Source organism: Prionailurus bengalensis, chromosome D3 (assembly GCF_016509475.1).
Source record: "Prionailurus bengalensis isolate Pbe53 chromosome D3, Fcat_Pben_1.1_paternal_pri, whole genome shotgun sequence".
Classification (NCBI taxonomy): domain Eukaryota; kingdom Metazoa; phylum Chordata; class Mammalia; order Carnivora; family Felidae; genus Prionailurus; species Prionailurus bengalensis.
This window is the reverse complement of record NC_057356.1, coordinates 83,728,713-83,754,299: the sequence shown is the minus strand read 5'-3', so window position 1 is coordinate 83,754,299 and position 25,587 is coordinate 83,728,713. Positions and strand designations below refer to the sequence as shown.

Sequence of the window (25,587 nt, the reverse complement as noted above, 5' to 3'; positions counted from 1 at the left end):
TTCCTCCTCTTCTTTTTCTTCTCCCTCTTCTCCCTCTTGTTGTTGTTGGTCTTCCTCTTCCTCTTCCTTCTTCTTTCCTTCCTTCTTCCTTCTCCTCCTCCTTCTTCTCCTGGTTAAAAGTTTACCAGTTTTATTGATCTTTTCAAATAACCAGACCCTGGTTTCATTGCTCTGCTGTATTGTGTTGTTTTTGTTCTAGTTTCCATTTTATTTATTTCTGTTCTAATCTGTATTATTTCCTTCCTTCTACTTCTTTTGGATTTTGTTTGTTCTTACTTTTCTATCTCCTTTAGACATGAGGTTAGGTGGTTTATTTGAGATTTTTCTTGCAACCTGAAGTATGCCTGTATTCCTATAAACTTCCCTCTTATAACAGCTTTTGCTGTGTCTCAAAGGTTTTGGACCATTGCATTTTCATTTTCATTCATGTCTATGTTTTTTTCCTTTTTCTTTTTTGCTTTCTTGTTTGAACTATTCACTGTTCTGTTTAGTAGCATGTTATTTAGCCTTCATATATTTATGTTTTTGCCAGATTTTTTTCTTGTGGTTGTTTTCTAGTTTCATAATGTTGTGGTCATATAAGATGGATGGTATGACTTCAGCCTTTTTGAATTTGTTGAGATTTATTTTGTGACCTTAAATGTGATCTATTCTGGAGAATGTTCCATGTGCACTTGAAAAGAATGTGTATTCTGCAATTTTAAGATGGAATGTTCTGAGTGTATCTGTTAGATCCATCTGATCCAATGTGTTATTCAAAGCCACTGTTTCCTTGTTTATTTTATATTTGGATGATCTATCCTTTGATGTAAGTGAGGTGTTAAAGTCCCCTACTATTATTATATTACTATGGATTACTCCCTTTTTACTTGTTATTTGCTGTTTTATATATTTGGGTACTCCTGTATTAGATGCATAAATATCTATAATTTTTATATCTTCTTGTTGGATTGTTCCCTTTATGATAATATAGTATCCTTATCTGTCTCTTATGAAAGTCTTTGTTTTAAATTCTATTTTATCTCATACAAGTATTGCTACCCTGGCTTTCTTTTCACTTTCATTTGCCTGAAAAATGCTTTCCTATCCTTTCCCTTTCAACCTGCATGGGTCTTTAGATCTGAAATGAGTCTCTTGTAGGGTTTCACTTTCATATCCATTTTTTCACCTTATCTTTTTTGATGGGAGTATTTAGTCCATTTACATTCAAATTAATTATTGATAGATATGCACTTATTTCCATTTTGTTACTGATTTTGTGGTTGTTTTCTAGTTTTTCTCCATTCCTTTTTTTCTTGCTCTCTTCTCTCATAGTTTGCTGGCTTTCTTTATTAATATGCTCTCTCTCTCTCTCTCTCTCTCTCTCTCTCTCTCTCTCTCTCTTTGCATGTCTAGTACTTGTTTTTGATTTGCAGTTACCATTAAGTTTGTATGTAATATGCTCTGCAAATATAAGTCTATTTAAGTTGATGGTCACTTAAGTTTAAACTCATTCTTTACTCTCCTCCCACTCTTGTTGAGGTATATAGGGTGTTGTACTTTACATCTTTTTATTTTGTGAATCCTCCCACTGATTATTATTGATATACCTAGTTTTACTGCCTCTGTGATTCTTTCTTTTCTTATTCCTATGTATGGTCTTTCCTTTCAACTCAGAGAGTCCCCTTTAACATTTATTGTAGGGCTGGTTTAGTGATCATGAATTCCTTTAAATTTTGTTTGTGTGGGAAACTCTATCTCTCCTTCTATTCTTAATGATTGCCTTGCTGAATAGAGTATTTAGAACTGTGGGGTTTTTCTTTCAGTGCTTTGAATATATCATGCCATTTCCTTCTGGGGAATGCCTGCAAAATTTTCTGCTAAAAAATTAGTTGATAGACTTATGAGGTTTCCTTTGTATGTAACCATTTTATTTTCTCTTGCTGCTTTTAAAATTCTCTCTTTATCACTAATTTTTGCCATTTTAATTACTGTGTGTTTTGGTGTGGACCTCTGTGGATTGATTTTGCTGGGGGCTTTCTGGGCCTCCTGGATCTGAATTTTTCTTTCCTTCCTTACGTTTGGGAAGTTTTCAACTATTATTTCTTCAGATACATTTTATGCCCCCCCTTTCTCTCTTATTTTCCTCTGAGATCCCTGGAATGTGAATATTATTGTGCTTGATGGTGCCACTGAGTTCCCTAAGTCTATTTTTATTTTTTATTATAATTTTTTTCCTCCCTCCTGTTCAGTTTGATTTCATTCTCTTACTCTGCTCTCTGCTTCCTCTAGTCAATGTATTTTAATTTTAAGGGTCTCACTGAGGTCTCCACTCTTTTCTCAAGTCCATTGAGTATCTTTATGACCATTACTCTAAATGCTCTATCAGTCATATTACTTGTCTCCATTTTCTTTAGGTCTGTTGTGGTGATTTTGCCTTGGTCTTTCATTTGGGGTATATTCCTCTGTTTCCTCATTTTTTCTAAATCTCTGTGTCTGTTTCTGTGTTAGGAAAATCAGCTATGATTCTTGCTCTTAAAAGTAGTGGCCTTATGAAGAAGAGGTCCTGTAGTGGCCTACAGTGTAGTGTTCCCTACTCACAAGTACCTGGTGCTTCAGAGGTATCTCCGGTGTGTGTTGCTTGTGCCCTACTCTTGTGGCTGAGCTGCTTTTTCCTTCAGTCCAGTTGTCTATGATGGTTCGCTGTGCCTGTTGTGGGCAGGGTTTGGTCCCTATGGCCACCTTGGGCTTGCGTTGAGTCAGACCAGGAATTTGCCAGAGATGCAGTTGCAGCAAATTGCTGGGTGCCTTCTCCATGTTGTCCCCTGAGAAGCTTTTGTTGCCGGGTGGAGCCTGTAGTCAGACCAGAGGTCTGCCTCCAGCCCCTCCCGGGCCATGGTTACACTGGTGTGTGTGGTAATCTTACCCTCTCCCTGGGGCAGGAGGCAGTTTGGAGTAGTGCTGGTCCCTGTAAGGGCTGCTTGCACCCTGACAGGCTTTTGACACCACTTTGGATGGGTTCTGGCCCAGGACATATGGAAGGAGGCAGGTCCGCCAGAGAATGAAAGGGTAAGAAGACCCAGTGTTAGCAAGGTTTGCACAGGTGTGTTGTAGGAGGGCACCTGGAACCAAGGCCTGGCTGGAAGGGGTGTGTTGTCAGACCACGGGGACAGGTTGCACTGTTAGCAAGTTATGTAGGGAATGGTAGCACTGTGCTGGTTCCCACAGGTGGCTCCGTGTCTAGGCTGGGGGGCGGGGAAGGGAAATGGCACCAGCCAGCTCCTTTGTTCCTGGAGAAGTCTCCCATCAGTTCTTGCTCCTCTAGCACAAGCTCGGATATTAGTAAGCAACTCATCGTCCCTTATACCCCTGGTGGTTTTCAAACTACTGCTCTTATGCTGTATCTCTAAGGGACTATTCATTTTACTATCTCTTCCAGGGTGGAGAATCAATTTCCTATTGTCCTCCCAGCTCTCCCAGAGCCAAGCCCACTGATTTTTAAAATTCCAAGTTTACTTAAGCTATGCTGATTGTAAGAACTAGTGAAACTATCCCCCTCTGATTTTCTGTGGATTCCTAGTGCCTAACGTGCTTGGCGTGACATCTGGTCCTTTCCTTTTCCATGCTCAGGTGTCTCTCCCTTCTGTAGACAGTCCCACAGGTCCATTTGTCTCCTGACCATATCTCTGCCCTTCCTACCCTCTTGGATGTGGCCTCCTCCCTACATTTAACTGCAGAGAGTCTTTTCTTCCAGTCTTTGGATTGTTTTCTGGGTCATTTACTCTGATGTGGGTGTTATCTATTGGGATCAGTGAGACAAGGTGAGCTTAGGGTCTTCCTCCTCTGCCATCATCCCTGAAAATCAATATATATAGATTTTTTTGAAAGTAACTAATAAAACTAGGAAAAAGGCAAAGGACATGAAAAGCCAAGAAGCAAAAAAAAAATAATTTTTAAAGGTACAATATGATCAACCTCTTTAATAGTAACGTGAATGCAAAAAAAAAATGCCTTTTGTTTCACTAAAATATGAGGAAAGTTATCAAATATTGAAAGAGCCCATGGAGCGCCTGGTGGCTCAGTTGGTTAAGCGTCCGACTTCAGCTCAGGTCATGATCTCGCTGTTTGTGGGTTCAAGCCCTGTGTCCGGCTCTGTGCTGACAGCGCAGAGCCGGACCGTGCTTCAGATTCTCTGTCTCCCTCTCTCTCTCTCTGCCCCTCCTCTGCTCACATTCTCTCTCTCTCTCCCACTAAAATGAATAAACATTAAATTTTTTTTTTAAAAAAAGAGCCCAAAGGCTGGGGGGTACATTCTATTAATGTGTGGACTAGATAATGTATACAACCTATTTCAAAGAAGTATCTGGAAATAAAAAAAAAAAATTAGATCTATGCCATTCAATTCATAAACACCTTATCTTGAAATACATACTAATAATAATGAAACAGTGCACTAACATACATGAAAATAATCATTGCAGAGTTTTTATATTCAATATTGAATCGAGGTTTTATTAACCTTACTAAATAATTTGTGATATCTTTTTATAATGGTATTGCATATAGACTGTATAAAAATGAAACAACTAGGGAAGCCTGGGTGGCTCAGACAGTTAGCATCCAACTTTGGCTCAGGTTATGATCTCACAGTTCATGAGTTCAAGCCCCGTGTCAGGCTCTGTGCTGACAGATCAGAGCCTAAAGCCTGCTTTGGATTCTGAGTCTCCCTCTCTTTCTGCCTCTCCCCTCCTTGTGATGTGTGTCTCTCTCTCTCAAAAATAAAGCTGTTGTGTTTTGTTTTGTTTTGTTTTAATGAAAGAACTAAATGTATTGACATAAAAAGCAACTAGTATTCTGTCATGAGAGTAGGTACCATATGGTATTTTTGACATAATCCAATTTACTAAAAGAATAACAAAGTATAATCAGACAGATAGACAGAATGTGAGGAATATACCAAAATTGGGTTGTTCTGTTAGGTTGGTACAGACCTAGCAAACAATTCAAAGGAGGCATATAGAATGATTTTGTAAGTAGAGTAGTGCCTTTTCCCAATTCTTTTCAAGTTCCTTAAAATGGTGGGCTCAAAGTTTGGTGATAAATATCTTTGAGAAGAGAAGAGGAAAGAAACTTACATCTTTATAGTTTTTAATAATTTCAGGCTGATAGTGGAGTCGATTTAAGCCTTTAATTATCTCTCCACCCATGGCCTTCTTAAAGGCCATATTTTAATTATGTTGTTCAAATGCCAAGTAATGCATTTGGCTGGAATTTTCTTTTGCCTTAGCACGATATTTTTGGGTCTGTGTTCATCATCTATTATTCATTTATTGTTTGGTGGGGGGGGGCGGTTATCTGTACCTTGATTTCCCTTTGGTCCTTCCCCCTCCACTACCGTGAAGGATAGACAAAAATCATGTTCTGATGAAAAAGTCATTGGTTTTGTTTCTTACAATGAGCTGTCCACTAGAGTGCCCTCTCTACTCTTTTTGGTTAACCAGAGATCTGCAGTCTCAAGGGATGCTTTCCTGATTTCAGCAGTCATTCAGAATAGGCATTAATCTTCAGCATTATAGCCTTTTATTATTTTCCTAAAATGCGTGAAGCCTGTTAGTCTTCATTCTTTTTTCTTTGTCTCCCTTCTGAGCAAGTTATTTTGTGAACGTTGACAGATTCTGAAGTTTAGAGATAGACAAAAGACCCACAATAGTCAACATAATACTGAGAGAGAATGAAGGTGGAAGACTGATGTAATACAACTTGAAAACTTACTAAGAAGCTATTGTAAACAAGTCAGTGTGGCATTGGTAAAAGAACAGACAAGTAGGTCAGTGGAACAGAATAGATAGGCCAGAACTGGATCCACACAAATATAGTCAACTGATCCTTGACAGAGGAGCAGAGGCAACACAGTGGGGCAAAGTGGTCTCTTCAACAAATGGTGCTGGCACAACTGGACATCCACAACTAAGAAATGAATCCAGACACAGATCTTAAATGTATTACAAAAATAAAATCAATATGGATCACAGACCTAGATGTGAAATGTAAAAGTATAAAATCCTACGAAGACAGCATGGGAGAAACCTGGCTGACCTTGAGGATGATGATGACCTTAGATACAACGCCAAAGGCATGGTCCATGATAAAAATAGATGAGCTAGACTTCATTAAAATTGAAAACTTCTGGTTCCACAAGAGGCAATATCAAGAGAATCAGAAGACAAATCACAGAGGAGGGGGGCTTATTTGCAAAAGATACATACTATAAAAGACAGCTATCCAAAATAAAAAGAACACAAAAACCCCAATTAAAAAAATGGGCCAAAAACCTTAAGAGACACCTCACCAGAGATGATATACAGATGGCAAATAAAGATGAGGAGATGCCCCATATCATATGACATCAGGGAAATGCAAATTAAAACAGCAATGAGATACTACTGCTCATCTATTAGGATGGGCCAGATCCCAAACACTGACCACACTGAATGGTGGCGAGGATGCCGAGCGGTAGGAACTTCCAGACATTTCTGGTGGGAATGCAAAATGTCACAGCCATTTCGGGAAGACCATTTGTCATTTTCTTACAAATCTACACATATTCTTACCTTATAATTCTATGGTTGTGCTCCTTAGGATTTATCCAAGGAATTGACAATTTACGTTTACACAAAAACCTTCACATGGATGGTTCTAGCAACACTATTTAAATGCCAAAACTTGGGAGCAATCAAGATGGCCTTCAGTAGGTTAACGGATAAATAAACTGTGGTCCATCCAGACAGTGGACTATTGTGCAGTGGATTTCTAGGGCACCGAAGCCACTCTATCTGATACTACAATGATAGACACAGATACATCTGTCCATCCAAACCTATAGATTTTACACCAAGAATGAACCTGAATGTAAATTTTGGACCTTGGGTGTTAGTGATGTGTCTGTGTTGAATCACAAAGTGTAACAGAAGTACCACTCTGGTGTGGGATGTTGATAGTGAGAGAGGCTGTGGCTCTGTGAGGGCAGAGAGTATATGTGGAATCTCTGTACCTTCCCTTCAGAGGACCTAAAATTGCTCAAAAAGTGTCTTTAAAAAATATATTAGCTCTGGGTAAATTTAAAAAAAAAACAGACATCTAGAAACATGTAAAATAGGAGTTTGTGTTAAATTTTAATTATTGTGGCCAAGAAAGTTAGAAAAAAAAAAAACCCTGGATATTTAGGTAAAGTTCAGGAGAAAGAATACATATAATGTTAAATACTCTCCTAGGAAGAAGAAATACAAAACACCAAGGCCCTAAGGTAGTGACTTTCAACTAGAAGCTACTCTGACCCCCTTGGGCTGTTCGGCAGTGTCTGGATGTAAGTTTGGGTTGCGCAACTGGGGGCAGGGCTTTCTTCTGGTATCTAGCGAATAGAGGCCAGTGGTATACAGAACAGTCCCTTATAACAAAGAATTTTCCAGCCAAAATATCCGGTCAGTAGTGGTGACGTTTGAGAAATCCTGCTTTCGGATGACAGTGCGCCTGTCCTTTTGCAACATAGCAAGGAGACTGGTGGGGCTAGATCAGAGTGAGAGGTGGAAGGCCCGGCTGCAGAATATGGGAAGTTACATTGGAGGGGAGAGAAAGCACATCCTCTCTGAGAGCAGGGCAAACCTGAAGGGTTTATCGCACAGCAGTGCCGTAAGCCTACGTGTGGTTGAACAGGATCCACGATGCTGGAGAAGGGTACTGTGCTATGATAGGCAACTAGGGGGGAGCCAGGCAGCCTATGTGAGAAGCTATTTCCAGTAAGCAATAGTGTCGTCATGGGCCACGTCATAGTAATGGGGAAGGTGAGAGGTGGCCAAAACCTGAATACATTTGAAAGATAGAAAGAAATTCTCACCATATTAAATCTGGGGAGAGACACAGAGACAGAAAGGGAAAGAGAGTGAGTTTGAGATAAGGAGAAAAAGAACAGCAACAGGAAAAGTACACCTGCCATTGACCAAGACAGAAAAGGCTCTGGTCAGAGGTCTTGACCGTCAGAAGCTCAGTTCTCTGTATTAGTTTTGAAATCAATTCTATTTTTATGTCAGTATATCTGAATTCCTATGATGGTGCCTGTGTTTCACAAGCTTGAAAACATCTAAGAAAGAAATTTGGGGGTTGAGATGGAGTTTAGGTGTCTAATTTGGATGTTATAAATGCAACAGTTGAAGAAATTGGAGATATGTGAATAGAGGAGCTAGAAACCATAGAAGAGAACAGGCAGCAGCTTCCTGATTTTGATGACCTACTACATGGAAGAAATACTAAAATTATTCAGGAGCGTTCCGTAAGACACGTAAGCACAATGGGAAGAACTTAATAAAATGGTGGATTTTAACTCAAAATAGTGAAGAAAAAGAAAAAAAGACAAGTACCTTAAAAGCCAAGGAATTACCAGTTAGTGAGCTTTTTGTGTGCTATTAGTTTGTGGTAAACGTGGATGATTGTCTCTCAGAAATATTCTTGGATTGGAAGAGAGAGGAGATCCTTAACATCCTATTCAGCCTGAGTATGAAGTAGAAAATTCTTTTTACTGACATTCACTACTATGTTGCCAAGTTTTACTATTAATATGGTCTACTAATATACCACACTCAGTTCCTTGGCTTTCAGGGAATGTGAAAAATATGCCAAAATATATTAAACAATATTTATCTACAGTGGAATTTACTATATGTTAGTATGAGTCCTAGTTTTATGAAGTGACTCTGGTTCAATAAACAATATTAAACTATCTTTTCTTGATTCTTAGTGAATTAACATGGACCATTTTTTTCCCTGGAAATCTGCACAAAAGAATGATTAATTTTCACCCCAATATAACTACTTTTGCAGCTCTTTTCCCAGGTGCTGTTGTTAAAGAAGGTGATGCCTTCTAGACTCAGAACTGTCTGAAGAAATCTATTTCGTTAGTTTTCTCTAGTCAGCACTATTTAACATTTTTGGTGAAAGATAAATATTATCTGGAGGGCATTGTACACTTTGTTCTCCATTTTAAAATGTGCAAATATGAGAAGCGAGTGTCTATTTTTTGCAATTATTAACTTTTTCTTGAATAAGAAAGATGATTACAGCTAAATTTCATAACACTTGTCACTTAGGAATTTAAGAATGCCTGAAGCAATCTGAAACTACTTCAGCTGCTTTGGGCTATTTTAGAAAATAATTTGATACATTTTTTTGAGCATTCCAGAGGGGTATGACCCTTTCCCTTAATGGCTGTAGCTTGAATTCTTACATAAGTACTTTGGTATGGAGGTTGGTATGAAATATGGAATGATATGTGAATAAATGAATAATTAATAATCATCAATGATAAGAGTTTGTGGTATAGCAGATTGAGATTCAAAAGCTATCGCTTCCATTATTTTGAGAATGTTTATCATGATATTACTTCCTGAGAATCTTGGTTTGCACTGAATTTTTCTTCTTTAAAATCAGGACTATAGTTGGCTGATAAGGGAAGACTTCAGGCATTTTTATCAGCTACACTCTGGCAGGACAGACTGCTGTGACAGGTAAAAAAAAAAAAAAAAGATACCCCCCTAAGTGTTGATTCTCCTTGCACAATTGGTTCATCATTTTGACAGACAAATCAACCCAAAAGGCAAGGAAACTATTTTTGGATGGTGCTTTTTTTTTTTTTTTTTTTTTTTTTTTTTTACAGCACGTATCATCATTGTTGTCAAAACTGGTTGGAAACGCAGACACAAGCCTATTGTATACTTCTGTTTTATTTGGCAGAGTCAGAATAGTTGCTATTATATGGTAGGATATACACCTAGCTTATCCCGTTAACACATTTCTCACAACACACTGGAAGCATTCGCATGAATAATAATTCTACAGTTGGGAGTTCAAATTCTAAATTGTCTTCAAATATAGAATTTTAAACAAAAACAGGAAAGAATTGGGTTATCCAACTTATCTACTAAGCACAGAAACTTGCAGTAGACTTGAACAGATAAATCACCTCTCTGTGCCTATTTTCTCATATTCAACAAGGGATGGTAAGAATATACTCCTTATGCTAGTGATGGGAAAGGAACGTACGAGTACCTTATGCGAAAGTACTGACAAACTGGCCATGTCTGTGTGGATATAAGGTTATTTGCCATTATCAACATATCACGCTATGTAACATCTCTCCCTTCATTAAGCCTAAACACCATCCTTCTAAGGGTAAAAGAGTCTTTCTCATTGGGTCAATCATTGAGCCCACCTTTATTGTGCATAATAGAGTTAATAAGGGGATACAGAAGAATAGAGAAACCCAAGAGAATATGGTATTATCCTAAGAGCTAGTTTCTGTTAAAGAAAGGAGAGTAAATGAGAGAACTACTTTAGTAAAATGGAGGGAGAAGTGGTGTGTGTGTGTGTGTGTGTGTGTGTGTGTGTGTGTGAGAGAGAGAGAGAGAGAGAGAGAGAGAGAGAGAGAGATTGGTAGCTTTGTGTGCATCAAGAGTTAAATATTGAAAGCAAGTGTCACCAGTACGTGTGAGGAAGGAATTGCCTGCAAACACCAGGGCCAGGTCTAAGGGCCTATAAGGTCTAAGGCCTATGAGTTGTGCAAGTATAAGGTTGAATGCTGTCCTTAAGTAAAATTTCAAGCCTTTGTTCATCGTGGATGTTTTGCATTAACTTTGACTTTTCAATGGTGCATTGAAAGGACCAATTGGTGTTTGTCATTGGGAATTTTTAATTTTTTTTTCAACGTTTTATTTATTTTTGGGACAGAGAGAGACAGAGCATGAACGGGGGAGGGGCAGAGAGAAAGGGAGACACAGAATCGGAAACAGGCTCCAGGCTCTGAGCCATCAGCCCAGAGCCCGACGCGGGGCTCGAACTCCCGGACCGCGAGATTGTGACCTCGCTGAAGTCAGACACTTAACCGACTGTGCCACCCAGGAGCCCCTGTCATTGGGAATTTTTAATGCCTGCTTAAATTTTGCACCTATGGTCTTGCCTCACTTGCCTCACGCTATTCTCTGTCTTGACATGGCAACAGAATGGAGGAAGGACTTTTAGAAGTTTTTTTTTTTCGTTTTTAATACATACAAGGAATTAAATCTCTGCTTCCCATTTTCTCGTAGACTTAGATAAAATTTTGTTTCAAATAATTTTGGGAAGTCTGGCCACCATTTCCTTGAATGTGCCTTCATTTAAAGGTAAAGTCATAAGCCAGTTTGTTTTCTCTTATTGCTGTTTTGTGTTTATTTGTTTGTAAGAAGTTACATAAGCTATACTAAAAACTCTAACTCAGAAATCAGAGGAAAACCAAATGCGGTACTTACATTTAAGTTATGTAACATGTTTTGGTAACTAAAAGCTAATTGTGCCTTTTAAGAAGAAGAAAGAAAGAAAAGAAAAAGGGGGGAAAAGAAAAGAAGGAATAAAGAAAAGAAAAGAAAAGAAAACAAAGAGAAAGAAAGCAAGCAAGAAAGAAAAAGAAAAAGAAAGAAAGAAAGAAAGAAAGAAAGAAAGAAAGAAAGAAAAGAGAAAAAGAAGGAATGAATTTTGGTAGACAAAGAACATTAGATTGTGTGATACAAAACAATATAAACATTCACAAGTGAAAATAAGAAAATCATCATTATTCAGGCACTTACATTAATGAGAAACCCAACTGGAGCAAGACATACACAAAAAAGGAGGCTGTGAGAAAATATATATGAAAGAGAAGTTATTAAGATATTTCATATTTTGGGGCGCCTGGGTGGCGCAGTCGGTTAAGCGTCCGACTTCAGCCAGGTCACGATCTCGTGGTCCGGGAGTTCAAGCCCCACGTCAGGCTCTGGGCTGATGGCTCAGAGCCTGGAGCCTGTTTCCGATTCTGTGTCTCCCTCTCTCTCTGCCCCTCCCCCGTTCATGCTCTGTCTCTCTCTGTCCCAAAAATAAATAAACGTTGAAAGATATTTCATATTTTCATGAACAACTAAAAACTCTAAATGGCGATCTGGAATGAAAATGGTGACGTTTGAAAAATAATTCACAATATGTTCAGGAGTATCTCTGTTACCTTGCTTTTTCCAACACACGTTCACAATTTGACAAAGTCTCAGGGAGAAAATGGAGGAGGTCCCCATGATGGAGTTCCTGGTGGAGGGATGGTGGAATAGAAACTATCATGCATCTTCTCTCCTCTTTAGTCAGAGCTACATATCATTGATTTCATGTCTCAACTTGGGGCTGGCCATCCATGCAGGATTTCATTTTTTTTTAAGAATCTCTCCTAAATCTTTATAAAAGCTATTTCTTTGAAAACTTTTAGAGTTAGTCCACAAAATTTCATTTTAAAATTCAAATCATGCTGTTTCTAAATTTCTTTTGAAATATCAGTAGTTTGAAATAGACTTCACACACAATTTTTTTTTATTTTTTGTTTAATTAAGCTGTGTGTCCAAAAATAAGACTAGTTTAGGAGTGATGTAATTGCACAGGGAAAGGTAATATTCCATCGCTCTCATTCTATAAGTTGCACAGAATGTTGAGATACTGAATTTATATTTGGTTAAACAGTGTTGCTAGCATTACTTTTTCTAAGTTCTGAAGCTAGACTCTTAAGAGTATAAAGTCCCAAAGATAAATATTAAAGTTCAAACAAAAAGAAATTGCCCAAAGAAGCTATCTTTGATCAAACATGGTTTATTCTTGTTTGAAAGACTAAAAGAATAACTAAAGAATACAGCAACAGACTCAATGGAAAGAATTTCACAAAAGATTTTATTTGCAGTGGACTTGAAGAACAAAGTATGGAGGTGTGAGTTTAAGACATTCTTTTGCAGATATCCCATCCTTCATTTTGTAATATGAACAAGAGAGATTCTATAAGCCTCTGACTCACCCCGGGGCTCTTATAAGTTCATTTTGATCATACCATGACTCCAAGTGTCCCTGCTCCTATCTTGGCATTACTGATAAAAGTAACACACTACCAGTCATCCTGTAATTAAAAGAAGAGTTTGAAAACACTCTTTGGTAGATTTTGTGAGTTCCTAAAAGAATGTTCCAGTATATTTCTTGAGTTTCTAAAGGGAAAATGGGGAGAGGAGGAAGACAGTGGATAAGAAGATGGGGAGAAGAAGAAACTGTAGTGGAGAAAGATTGAGGGGGGAAAAAGAGTAAAACAGAAAAAGAACAAGGGATGGAGAAGGAGACAACTGAAAAGTAAAAATTAGTTTCTTTAGCCATCTTGGATGTTTCATATGTCACTCTAAGTCACTTTTGCCTTAGCAGAAAAGTCACTAAATTGTCAAAAAAGAGGGAGGAAAGAGAGAAACAGAGGAAGGAAGGAAGAGAGGAAGGAAGGAAGGGAGGGAGGAGGGGAGGCAGGGAGGAAGGGGGGAGGGAAGAAGGGAGAAAGGAAGGAGAGATGGAGGAAGGAAATTCTTTTCTAGATGCCAATCAATATTAGATTTAAAATTTCAAAAGTAGTTGGCTCACCTTGCCCTAAATTGAAAGCTTTTGTGTTCCAATTCATTCTATAAGAAAGGAAAATGAAAATGGGTAGTAGGATTCAAGCAATCCTGGATCCATGCTCCACCTCATTACTGATGGGGAAAGTTCAAGGTTGAAATGGAGCAACTAATAGATTCCCTCCACTTTCTAATCAAGTCTTATGTATCTGTGTGTGTGTGTGTGTGTGTGTGTGTGTGTGTGTGTGTGTGTGTGTGATGTTTGAAAACAGTGTAAGGGATAGCCAGAAGCTGATACTTTCCAAGTTTTTTACATTACTTTTTTAACTTTAAAAAGAAGAGTATTATCCCCATTTTATAGGCAGAGAAATTCAGCTTTAAAAGAAATAACTTGTGCATGGTCATAGAGCTATAAACTGTTAAACCAGGCTTTAAACCTAAACCTTTCTAACTTCATTTTGCATCGTTCGGCTACTGCACAGTTATATTTTCATTCCTATATCCAACAGCCTTTTCCACTTAATTAGCTGACATTATATTCTGCAACAGGTGAATTGGTGGATCATTTCCTCTTTGAAATCCTTGTTTCCCAAGATTGGCTTAACATCATTCTCTCTTATGAGCCTTTTTTAAAATTCCTTTCTACCACTTGGTTGTCTATCCCAACCCCATGGCCTTTGTTGCTGTAGTTGGGGTTGTTGTTGTTGTTTTATATTTGTGTGGTGTGCGTGTGTGTGTTTTACTCCAACCTAGGATTCTCTTGTAAGCTATTTCTTTTCTCTTTCTACATATACTATTACTTGGTTAGAGATGTATTCCATCCTATAGTGCATATAGAAGTGCAATTACTACCTCTATGCAGAGACTGTTGATTCTCTAACTACAGTCCACCTCCCTGTCCTTCATTCTGTATATCCACCGACAGTCTAAAGTTCTCGAATTTGCTTTCCCAGGCGTTTGAAATGCAACACTCAGCTGAGTTATTCTTCACTCCAAAACTGTTGTTGTAGTTATATCCCCGATAGGAGTGATGACAAACAGCCCACAACCAAATGTGGGAAGTGAGAGTTACCGCTTCTGACTCATTCATCCTACCAATCCTTGGTGATGTTATTATTCCTTTGTAGCCTTAAAATAAGTGCTCTTTTGAAAGACATGGGTAACCTCTCCTAATTCCTGTGAGGACCAAAGGACATATTTCTCAAAGGTAGTATGTGACTTATATCATCAAAGCCAAACGAAGGCTACTTTTCTTTTTCTTTATAGGGTTTTGTAAACAAAAACAAAGGACAGATTATGACTTAAATGAAGGATCTTTACAACAGCAGAAAGATCGGGAACTCAAGAGACCAGCAGTTGCACCCCTGGTTTCCTCAGGCTGCCATTTGTTGCTTGGATACATACACATCTTTGTTTCTGACTGTGCTCTCTATGTGGGTCTCCTGTCTAACAGCCAGCGTGTGACCAAGGAAGGGAAATGTGGTGCCAGCATTCCAGTGGTGGGGTGATATATAGAACATAGTGATTTTGACTTTCTTAACTCTAATTAATTTCTTAATTTTTTTTAATGTTTTTATTTATCTTTGAGACAGAGAGAGAGCATGAGCAGGGGAGGGGCAGAGAGAGAGGGGGAGACACAGAATCTTAAGCAGACTCCAGGCGCCGAGATGTCAGTGCAGAGCCCGATGTGGGGCTCTAACTCACAAACCGTGAGATCATGACCTGAGACGAAGTCGGACGCTCAACCGATTGAGCCACCCAGGTGCCCCTAATTAATTTCTTTTTTAAGGACAGTTGTACATTCACAGAGCCGGAAAATTGCTATTCAAAATGTCCCTAAGGCAATGATTCTGAAAATGTAAAGAAAGTTTCATACATTCACCCTATACCTCCTACCCCCTGAGCACCCCCCCCACACACACACACACACAATTGCTAGGAAACAAAGAGTGAATAAGATAATCAACAATAGACCTGACTTCAGGTAGTAGAAATTATCTGGGATTGCACACTGTTTTCAGTATTGGCTGTTGTATCCAGAAGGTGTGGGAACTAGCTGGAAGCCATATTAACAAGGAATAAATTGTTCGTTGGTAGGGTGGAAATGCAGATTATTTTTATGACCTATTCCAAAACAAATTCTAGTCTGAGAGTCAGCTCTGTTCCCTAGTCATACAGGCTCACTCCGCAAGACAGAGCAGAAGGCAACGTGCTAGACTATCATATGTCTTACTTCTGCAACAAATAGGTATTAAGAGCATGAAGTAGGCCTCGGGAGGTGTCCTGATGCTGCTGACAAGAACGACTTTGTTCTGGGAACACACACGTGTCCTTTTGTTGTTAGGACGAGGTTCTGTTAGGATTTGGCCTTCTGGGAAGAAGCGGCTCATAGAGCCTGCCCACCAATTCATCAGACGTTCGTCAACATCACCTACGAATAGAGTTGAGATTCTAGCTGTGGTTCCCAGCCCCGATGGCTGGCTGCACCACCGGACAGAATTAATGGAATGTTTGTCATTATCCTTCCTTGCACCATATGTGCCTTAATGACAGGGATGGTGTTTAATTAATCTTGGTGTTTCTAGAATCCATTCACAATGTCGGAAACATATTTGGCATTCAGTGTATGTTGCTAATCCAAATGACATTAATTAAGCTGCTATGAACTTATCTTCAAGCAAAATTCTGGCTTTTGTTTTAGTTATAAATCAGTGGTTATCATGCAATTAAGTAAGTGTCTTTAAAAATTAAAGGGGTTAATCCCAGCTGAAATACTTAAATATTGAGGAACGTTAAATAGTGTATTACTTTGCTGGGGCTGCCAAGACAAAATATCACAGACTGGTTGGTTTAAACAACAGAAATTTATTTTCTCATGCTTTTGGAAGCTGGAAATCCATATCAATGTGTCGGCGGGTTGTTTGCCCAGGACCACTGTCTTTGGTTTATTGATGGCCACCTTGCTGTGTGTTCACATGATCTTTCCTCTGTTGCAAACTTCCCTGGTATCTCTCCTTTTCCTATAATGACACCGGTCCTATGGTTGAGGGCTCTACCTCATTTAACATTAATTCCCCCTTTAAAGACCCTGTCTCCAAACACGGTGGCTTTGAGGGTTAGGATTTCAGCTTATGGACTTGGGAAAAGCACAGTTTTGTCCATTACACACAGAATAGCATATCTCTCTTCGTTTGTTTCAGGTATATTTTTTATTATGTTATTCCTGTTCAGATCATGCAAACATATTTAAGTCACAAGGAATATGTGGTGTCCAACAATGAATGTGATTTCCCGATGTCTGTATTCAGTAGAGGAGCTAGAAGTGAAAGGGTGTGACATTTTAAATCCAAGGTGTACTTTTGTTAAAGATGTTTTATATCACTATTCATAACATACTGTCTTGCCAAAAAAAGTAAATAGCTTTATTTGCCCTGAGTTCCACATATAAAAAAGGGTTGCTTACGTATCTTCAAATGTGACTCATGCTATTATTTTGTGATGTCAATGATACGTGACATGGTAAATTGCATAACACTCAAAGCAAGTTTATCTTGACATTTATGAGTAATGACATTTACAGAGAATAAAAAAATGAAATGGTTTATTGTTTTGTTTTCTCAGATTTCAGAAACATTATTAGAGGCTTCTAAATCAATATAAAACCGGGAAACACAGACATTTAGATGTTGAAAAGGCTAAGTGGATTTAGTATGCTTAAACTACCAAAACATTTATTGCACCCCAGATTGTATCCAGACAAGAAACTGTGTCTTTTAAAAAAACACACAAGCAATAAATGTAAAAATGGAAGACCCCATAAAAGCTTTAATTTGTGAGAATTTTCAACATATGTTCAGTAGCAGTGTCTGATTTAGATGTCATCCATACACAGTCATAGCTAGTCATTGGCTTGTCAAATTTCATATTAATCTCTTAATCCATAAGAAGAATGATTTTTTTAAAAACTAAATAAAAGTGTGCATGGGTGAGCCAATCAGTAAAAGAGAGAACTGAGTTTCTCGGTAGCTACATAGTTCTCTAGAAGTGAATTAGATCACTTTGGAAATAATTAACTGTTATGCAGAATGTATCAGATCAATAGAGCCTCAAATCTATTATAAATAGGTGAAACATACATCTATAAAAAATAAAATCTTGAATCAATGTAGCAGTTAGTAGGCATACCCTATAGAATCATTTCCACAAAAGTAAAGTAGATGTTTTTTGATACAGTGCTGGCAAATATTGCATACATTATTTTCTATCTGCAACAACCTTTTAATGTCGAATGTAATACCCTTATATTAATGATAAGACCTCAGGGTAAATATGATTCTTAAATATCAGCTGCATAGCATATGCAAAGGTGAATTGAGATCCAAACATATCAGACTGAAAAGGCAGTGCACTTTGTATTACTTTTAATATTTTTGTGATTTATGCTGAACAGATAGATTCAGCAAGAATGTGGCATGGCACTTGGCATCCCATTGGGAAGCACCAGCTTCCTAACCAACAACCCAATGCCTGTCCCCAGTTCCAGTAGAAACCACACTCCCCAGGAGTGTGTGCAAAACACAAATAACAAAGAAATAAATGTGTTTATCTTTCCTTGGCTAAATAATTTAGTCAAAGTGCTAAATTCTGCTCTCAGTTTAGCATCTGTTAAGAATAATTGAAGAGTTTATAGTCAGTGCTACTTCCATTCCTATGGTTTTTCTTCTTAAATGCATGTATCTCTTCCTTGCTCTCCTACTCCACTTGTCACTAAAAAATATATTTACCAGTATTGTTTTTTAGAAAAACCAACTTAACCTTGGCTTCTTCTTTCAAGTTCAAAGAACACAATCTTCCTAAAGATTTAAATCTGAGCCTTTAGATCAAAGACATTATGCTTTTACTGGCTGGAGATTATTATGAACACAGTCATTAAGTTATTAGTCTTCATAGGTAAAATTAGAGAACTATCTACTTTAGAAAAATGATTCATAACTATCCTCTTTTATTTCATATTTCACAATAAGATGAAGTTGATTTCTGCCACTGTTGAATGGTAAATGTATAATAACCTTCTTGAGAAATTGGGATCCTATTTAACAAGTGGTCCAGATTTCACATGTTTTGGATTTAAGAAACGTGCTCAGACTGGCTTTTGTGCTGTGTCATTCTCTAAGACATTTTAACTCTCATTTAACTTAAATTACAATCTAAACAGGCAAGAAAAAATTGCATTTTATTTTTTGTTAGGAGAATTCAGTGGAATGATACGGAAGTTTTTAACGACATGAACATGGCTTATGACTTTGGAGAAGGTAGAATTACTAGGCAAGTGTTGCATAAAAGCAGAACACAATGCAGCCTTTGAGGGGACTGACTCTTGTGAACCCAACCTGAATGGTTCTATGTTCCCAAATTGCTGATTTGGAAACATAAGGGGTTTAGATCACACACAAAAAATGGCATTTTGAAACAAATTTGCCTTTATACTCTCTGGTCATAGCCTTGGGATATGAATCATTTTCCAAGCAACATTCCAAAATAAGGGAAGCGTTCATCACAAGTTGGAAAACAAAATCTACAATGAGGAGAATGATAGGAAGATGTGATGAAAACATCATTCCATTGCTCGCAGCGTGTTTTACGGTTACTCTGTTCTATCAGTATAAGAGATAAACCTATACATTGGAAAAAAATGCCCCCCCAAGTGTTAATTAACTCTGTCCTACTTTAAGGAGAGTGATGTAGCAAAATGATGACTGAGCAATAACACAGCAAAGGCAAAAAGAATCAAACCCCCAAGTGGAGTAGTGTGGGTGGGGGTGGGAGAGTTTCCTCATGCATTCTCTAAGCTGTGCTTTTCTCACCTTTTGGATATAGTCTCTACTCTTTTTCCATCCTTATTAGTTTTCCTGGCTGTTCTCCTCTAGGTCAGGACCAAACATCTGATATCAAACATGGTTTCGGAAAACAAGGCTCCATGAAAACACAACGAAGTGGAATACTGGAAATCACACGGAGAATAAAATGAGAAACTAGAAAAATGTTTGGTAAGTTATCCGATTTACCTGTGGACTGGTTAATAGATTAATTGAGAATATATGGGTCTTGTTTCTAACTCTTTTCCCAACTAACTACAGGGATAACTCCTTAACCTCCATCTACCTCAATTTTTCCATCTGTGAATAGAGAGAGTGAAACTTATGGTCCCTGAGTTTCTATCTAGGGAAATATTTTATAAAGTTTTCACATAACTCTGTGAATTGTCATAAAGTGTGATCTGTATTGTGGAAAACTACAATTCAAACAAAAACAGTAAATGATGTCTAGAATGATAAACTATGAGATAAACAGAAATTTCTCTCTTTATGTAAATGCTGCTAAGAGGAAAACAAAGGTGCAATCTAAATTATACTCTCAGGACAGTACATTTTAATGAGAGATTATTTGAGACCCTACAGAGGCCCGGGAGATGGGCCAGGACGAAACAAGAGATAAGAAGGAATCATCCTAGCAAAAGTGATCTTGATACCATATATTTCTCTAAATCAAATATTTGGCTCAAAAATCATACAGAATGGTGGATGGATTGGGATAATAATCTCATAAATAATTGTATCATAGGACTAGATATATAAAAATGAATACATTTTCTCAAAGTGAAGACAGAGTTTTATTTTTCACACGCGTTAGCTACACCTTGATTTCGCGACTGTGACAAATATTTAGGGCACGTCTAGTCTGGACGTATTTCGAACATTATATATATCATAAAAATGTTCTATTTTGAAAGACCGGTACATTTATACAGATGTCAACACCAACTACATGTTCATTAGTTGTTGCCCATGAAACACCATTCAAATACTTCAAGAAAATAGGTGTGAAAAACACTTGATATAGGAAAATAAACTTGAATGTAATAAAAATACAGAAGGTGTTTCATCATGAGCTCAGTTAGGTGGATCTGAAAATTCTCAAGGCAAGAATCATTGTCACACACCATCCATCCCCTTCGCTTAGCCCCTCATTGCCAAAATGTGCTTCTTCCTTTCTCTATCCAATCTCTGCACCGAAGTAGGGAGCAGAAAGCATCACTGTCCTTAGGATGCCTTTGTATATGTGGACTCCCAGCAGCTTTCATTAAATTACCCTTCAAGAGAGGCTTGATCTTACCCTAGGGAATGCTTGGGCCCCTTTTGCTACTAAGATTCTTTTTTTTTTTTTTTTTTGGCTTTTATTTTTATTTATTTATTTTTAATATAATGTATTGTCAAATTAGCTTAGATAAAACACCCAGTGCTCATCCCAACAAGTGACCTCTTCAATGCCCATCACCCACTTTCTCCTCTCCCCCACCCCATCCACCCCTAGTTTGTTCACTGTATTTACGAGTTTCTTGTGGTTGTTTCTAACTATTTTCCCCCGTACCCTTCCCCCATGGACTTCTGTTAAATTTCTCAAGATCCATATATGAGTGAAAACATACGATATCTGTCCTTCACTGCCTGATTTATTTAACATGATACCTCCCGGTTCCATCCATGTTGCTGCAAAATGGCATGATTTCATTCTTTCTCATTGCCAAGTAGTACTCCATTGTATATATAAACCACATCTTCTTTATCCCTTCATCAGTTGATGGACATTTAGGCTCTTTCCATAATTTGGCTATTGTTGAAAGCGCTGCTATAAATGCTGGGGTACATGTGCATTCTTCTCAAAGCTAGTACAAATAGTCCTAAATTTTGTGGGGAATCACAAAAGACCCTGAATAGCCAAAATAATATTGAAGAAGAAAACCAAAGTGGGAGGCATCACAATCCCAGACTTTAGCCTCTACCGCAAAGCTGTAATCATCAAGACAGTATGGTATTGGCACAAAAACAGACACATAGACCAATGGACTAGAATAGAGAATCCAGAATTGGACCCACACATGTATGGCCAACTAATCTTTGACAAAGCGGGAGGGAGTATCCAATGGAAATAAAGACAGTCTCTTTAGCAAATGGTGCTGGGAGAACTGGACAGCAACATGCAGAAGAATGAAACTAGACCACGTTCTTACAGCATACACAAAAATAAACTCAAAATGGTTGAAAGACCTAAATGTGAGACAGAAAACCATCAAAACCCTAGAGGACAAAGCTACTAAGATTCTTTAATTCTGACTATGCCTTAGTGTTATTTTGGGGTCACCCCAATTTGGGCAAAAAACAGTCAGATAAATCATGATCTCTTGGGTACCATGCGATATCTGAGAAATCTGTGAAACATGCTACGCATTTTTTAATGTTAGATTTAATTTTTCTTTTCTCCACCACCATTATATTCCTGCATCTCCTCATTGTCTTTTTCTTCTTACGGTTACATATACCACATATTCTCATTTACCTCTAACATAGTAATATATGCAAACATGCCATAACTTTTTATTGCATTTCTCATGTGTATAAACTTTCCCAATCTACTTGTAAGCTCTGAAGCCTAACCTGTGTGTTCATCCTCATAAGCCTATAGTGAAACACCCCTGTACGATTCACTGAAACAGTAATAGCCAAGATTTATTGAGTCTCACCCTGTGTGAGGGTGTGTGCTAAGTGATACTATCTCCACTTATGAGGTAGAGGAAAGCTTTGTGGAGCTAAGTGGCTGATAAAGACAAAGCAAAGATTAGAACACCACCTGTTATGGGGCGCCTGGGTGGCTCAGTCGGTTAGGCATTCGACTTTGACTCAGGTCATGATCTTGTGGTCTGTGGGTTCAAGTTTCACGTCGGGCTCTGTGCTAACAGCTCAGAGCCTGGAGCCTGCTACGGATTCTGTGTCTCCTTCTCTCTCTGCCCCTCCCCTGCTCATGCTCTGTGTCTCTCAATAATAAATACTAAAAAAAAAAAAAAAAAAAAAAAAAAAAAGAACACCACCTGTTAGACTGTAGGCCGGGACTTTCCATTGTTTTGCAGGTATAAATCTATCACTTTATATCATTCTGCGTATGTTTATATCAACTGAGAGGACCAGAAATACAGACCCCACACTTAACTTTGTAGTGTTTTGTCTTGCTTTCCTCAACCACTGTGAATGTGTGCTTCGGGATTTATGGTTTGTTCAATGTGCTGTGAATGTGAATTTGATCAAAAAGCATACAACCTAACCTGTTAGCTATGTGCGTGGTTATCACCAGGGCACTGAGTATGTGAGTACTCTGTTTGCCTGCCCTATCTAAGCCTTGGTCAAACTGTGACCAAGACTTGGCTCCATTCAGGCACAGAAGCTCCTTACTTGTCTTATCAGACCCTTCCATTGCCACCTTGTGCTGGGAAATGATCGATTGGAAGAAGACCATCACTCCCAGGGGCTCCCAGGCAGTATTTCCAACCACCCATTCTGAACTATCGCCTCACTCACAAAGGCATCTGGGATCTTTCATGCCACCTATGAACCACAGTCCTCAAATAAATACATAAATAAAATGCTAGGCTATAATAAATTAAACTAAACTAATATAGCCTGCCTTTGTCAGGCACCTTTGGTTTGGTAAACTGTCTGGGAGTGTCGACCCAACCCTGATGTACCCACCTTGAGCGAATGGCTCAGGTTCTGCCACAGGAAGCCCAGGAATCTGAGGGGTGATGATCGTCAGGAGCCTTCAAACACACCAGTTATGTTAACCCACTCTGATGAGGGCCCCAGCTTCCCCCAGTTATCTTCTGAATGGTTTTGTCATAGCAATGTTTGATTTTCTTATTTTGCTTTGAAAAACACACCTTTATTAAAACAATTTGTGTAGCAAAATATTACAGGAGGGTCACCCCTAAAGCGACCTTGGTTAGCGACCGCGACCTCCTATTGGTTAGATGTAGTAGATTCTCTCCTTTGTGTTCCTCCCACAGGACCTGTCCCTCCCTGCATGTATACCCATTGTGTGATTTACCAAAACATACTGAGATCTTATCTGACCTGAATTTCTTTCCTTTGGAAAGGGCTTTGTGAGAGCAAGGACTAAATTCATTCATCCTTGCATTATTAACACCAAGCCCAGTGCCTGTCACATGGTGGGTACCCTAAAAAGCTTGAATGAACTATACTTGAATTTAGAAGGAATCACTGTGTCTTGGTGGTTCAGAGACTCCTCTCAGTTTTAAATGTTTGCTGTGAATTTTAAACTATATTTCAGAAATCTGTGACAACTCTGCTCTTCAGTGTTAAAAATTCTACTGTAAATCTCCCAAGTTCTACAACAAACAACTGTTCAAAAGGGCAGATCTTTAACCCTAGTGAATGAGCTGTCCCTTAAGCTTTGCTTACAAAGCTGCCTAACTTTGGGGCACCCGGGTGGCTCCATTGGTTAAGTGTCCAACTCTTGATTTGGACTCAGGTCATGATCTCAGGTTTGTGAAATCCAGCCCTGCATCAGGCTCCATGCTGACAGTTCAGAGTGTAGTTTAGATTCTCTCTCTCCCTCTCTCTCTCTCTGCCCTTCCCCTGTTCTTGCTCCATCTCTCTCTCTCTCTCTCTCTCTCTCTCTCTCTCTCTCTCTCTGTCAAAACAAAACACAACAACACACACACACACACACACACACACACACACACACACACCTGCCTACCTTTGGCACATTCCCTGTGTTTCCATTCTGAAACAGTATGTTCAGTAAGTTCCTTTTACTGACTCCCAGCAGTTAACAGTTATACCGCATAGTTTTATTTTTCCTTCTGTCTTTGGTCCAGCTTGTAGACATCAGGACAGTACATGCTGAAATTGACTGTCAGTGATATGTCAGGGATAGCTTCATTCCAAGAAATAGGAACAAATATACTAGTCTCTACCTTCTGAAATTGTATTTTTCTCACTTTTTTTTTAAGTTTATGTATTTATTTTGAGAGAGAGAGAGAGCTCTGAAGGGGCAGAAAGAGAGGGGGAGAGAGAGAGAAAGAGAGAGAGAGAGAGAGAGAGAGAGAGAGAGAGAGAGAGCGCACCCCAAGCAGGCTCTGCACCATCAGCATAGAGCCCAATGAGGGGCTGGAACTTGCCAACCATGAGATCCTGACCTGAGCTGAAATCAAGAGTTGATCCCTTAACCAACTGGCCAACCCAGGTGATCCCTCACCTGCTTTTTAATGTAATTGCCAATTTCTTTCATTCTGTAGAAAAATATGAGCAACTATAGTGAGTTTGTTTTCTATTAGACATTGCTTACTTCATATGAGAAGGGGGGATTTTCAGTTACAATATTGCCATATATTTAAAGAAGGTATTTGGATAAAATGACATTGGAAAAAAAAATGCCTCCCTTATAAAGAGTTTGACCATCTATTGACAATGTGACCTGAGACTGAGAAGAAAATTAAAAAAAAAAAATTAAGGGGAGAAATAAAAGTTACCTCTTTGAAAAAAATTATTTTTTTTGAGAGAGAGAAAGAGTGATACAGAGTATGAGCAGGGAGAGAGAGAGTGGGAGACACAGAATCTGAAGCAGGCTCTAGGCTCTGAGCTGTTAGCACAGAGCCTGATGCAACGTTCAAACTCATGAACCACGAGATCATGACCTGAGCCTAATTTGGATGCTTAACTGACTGAGCCACCCACATGCCCCAAGAATGTCACCATGTCTAAATAACAAATAATCCTTGGCACCTAGAACTAACTTGGTGCTTCCATATTCTGGGAGAACTTTATCTCAACTTTCATGTAAACTCTTTCATGCTAACACGTTGAATTTCTCCACCCCTTCCTTCAGAGCCCAATCCAACAGCCACCACTGTCGCTTGTAATAGTTTTCTTTGAGAATTTTCTGGAAGCATAATGCTTCCTTTGGTTACAGTTTCAGCTGCACTCCTTTCAACTAAAACTATCAAACAGGAGAAGAAATTTTCTAAACACCTGTCCTGCCATGACTCTGGCCACTGCAGTTCATACTCTGCTCTGAAGCTGCTACCACCGCAAGGGGACCCATGATCCAACCTATCCGGTGGGTGGCTCAGTCGTTTAAGTATCCAACTTTGGCTCAGGTCATGATCTCAAGGTTCGTGAGTTCGAGCCCCACAGAACAGAGTCCTGCTCTCTTCGAGCCCCACTGTCTGCACAGAGCCCTCTTCGAATCCTCTGTCCTCCTCTCTGCCTCTCCCCAGCTCGCACTCTCTCTCTCAAACATTTAA

At 38.7% G+C, this 25,587-nt stretch overlaps 1 pseudogene; it reads right to left on the bottom strand.

Annotated features, from left to right (window-relative positions):
• Positions 1–7,292: 7,292 nt before the first annotated feature.
• LOC122470025 lies at positions 7,293–25,351 on the bottom strand (annotated as a pseudogene).
• Between the last annotated feature and the right edge of the window lie 236 nt (positions 25,352–25,587).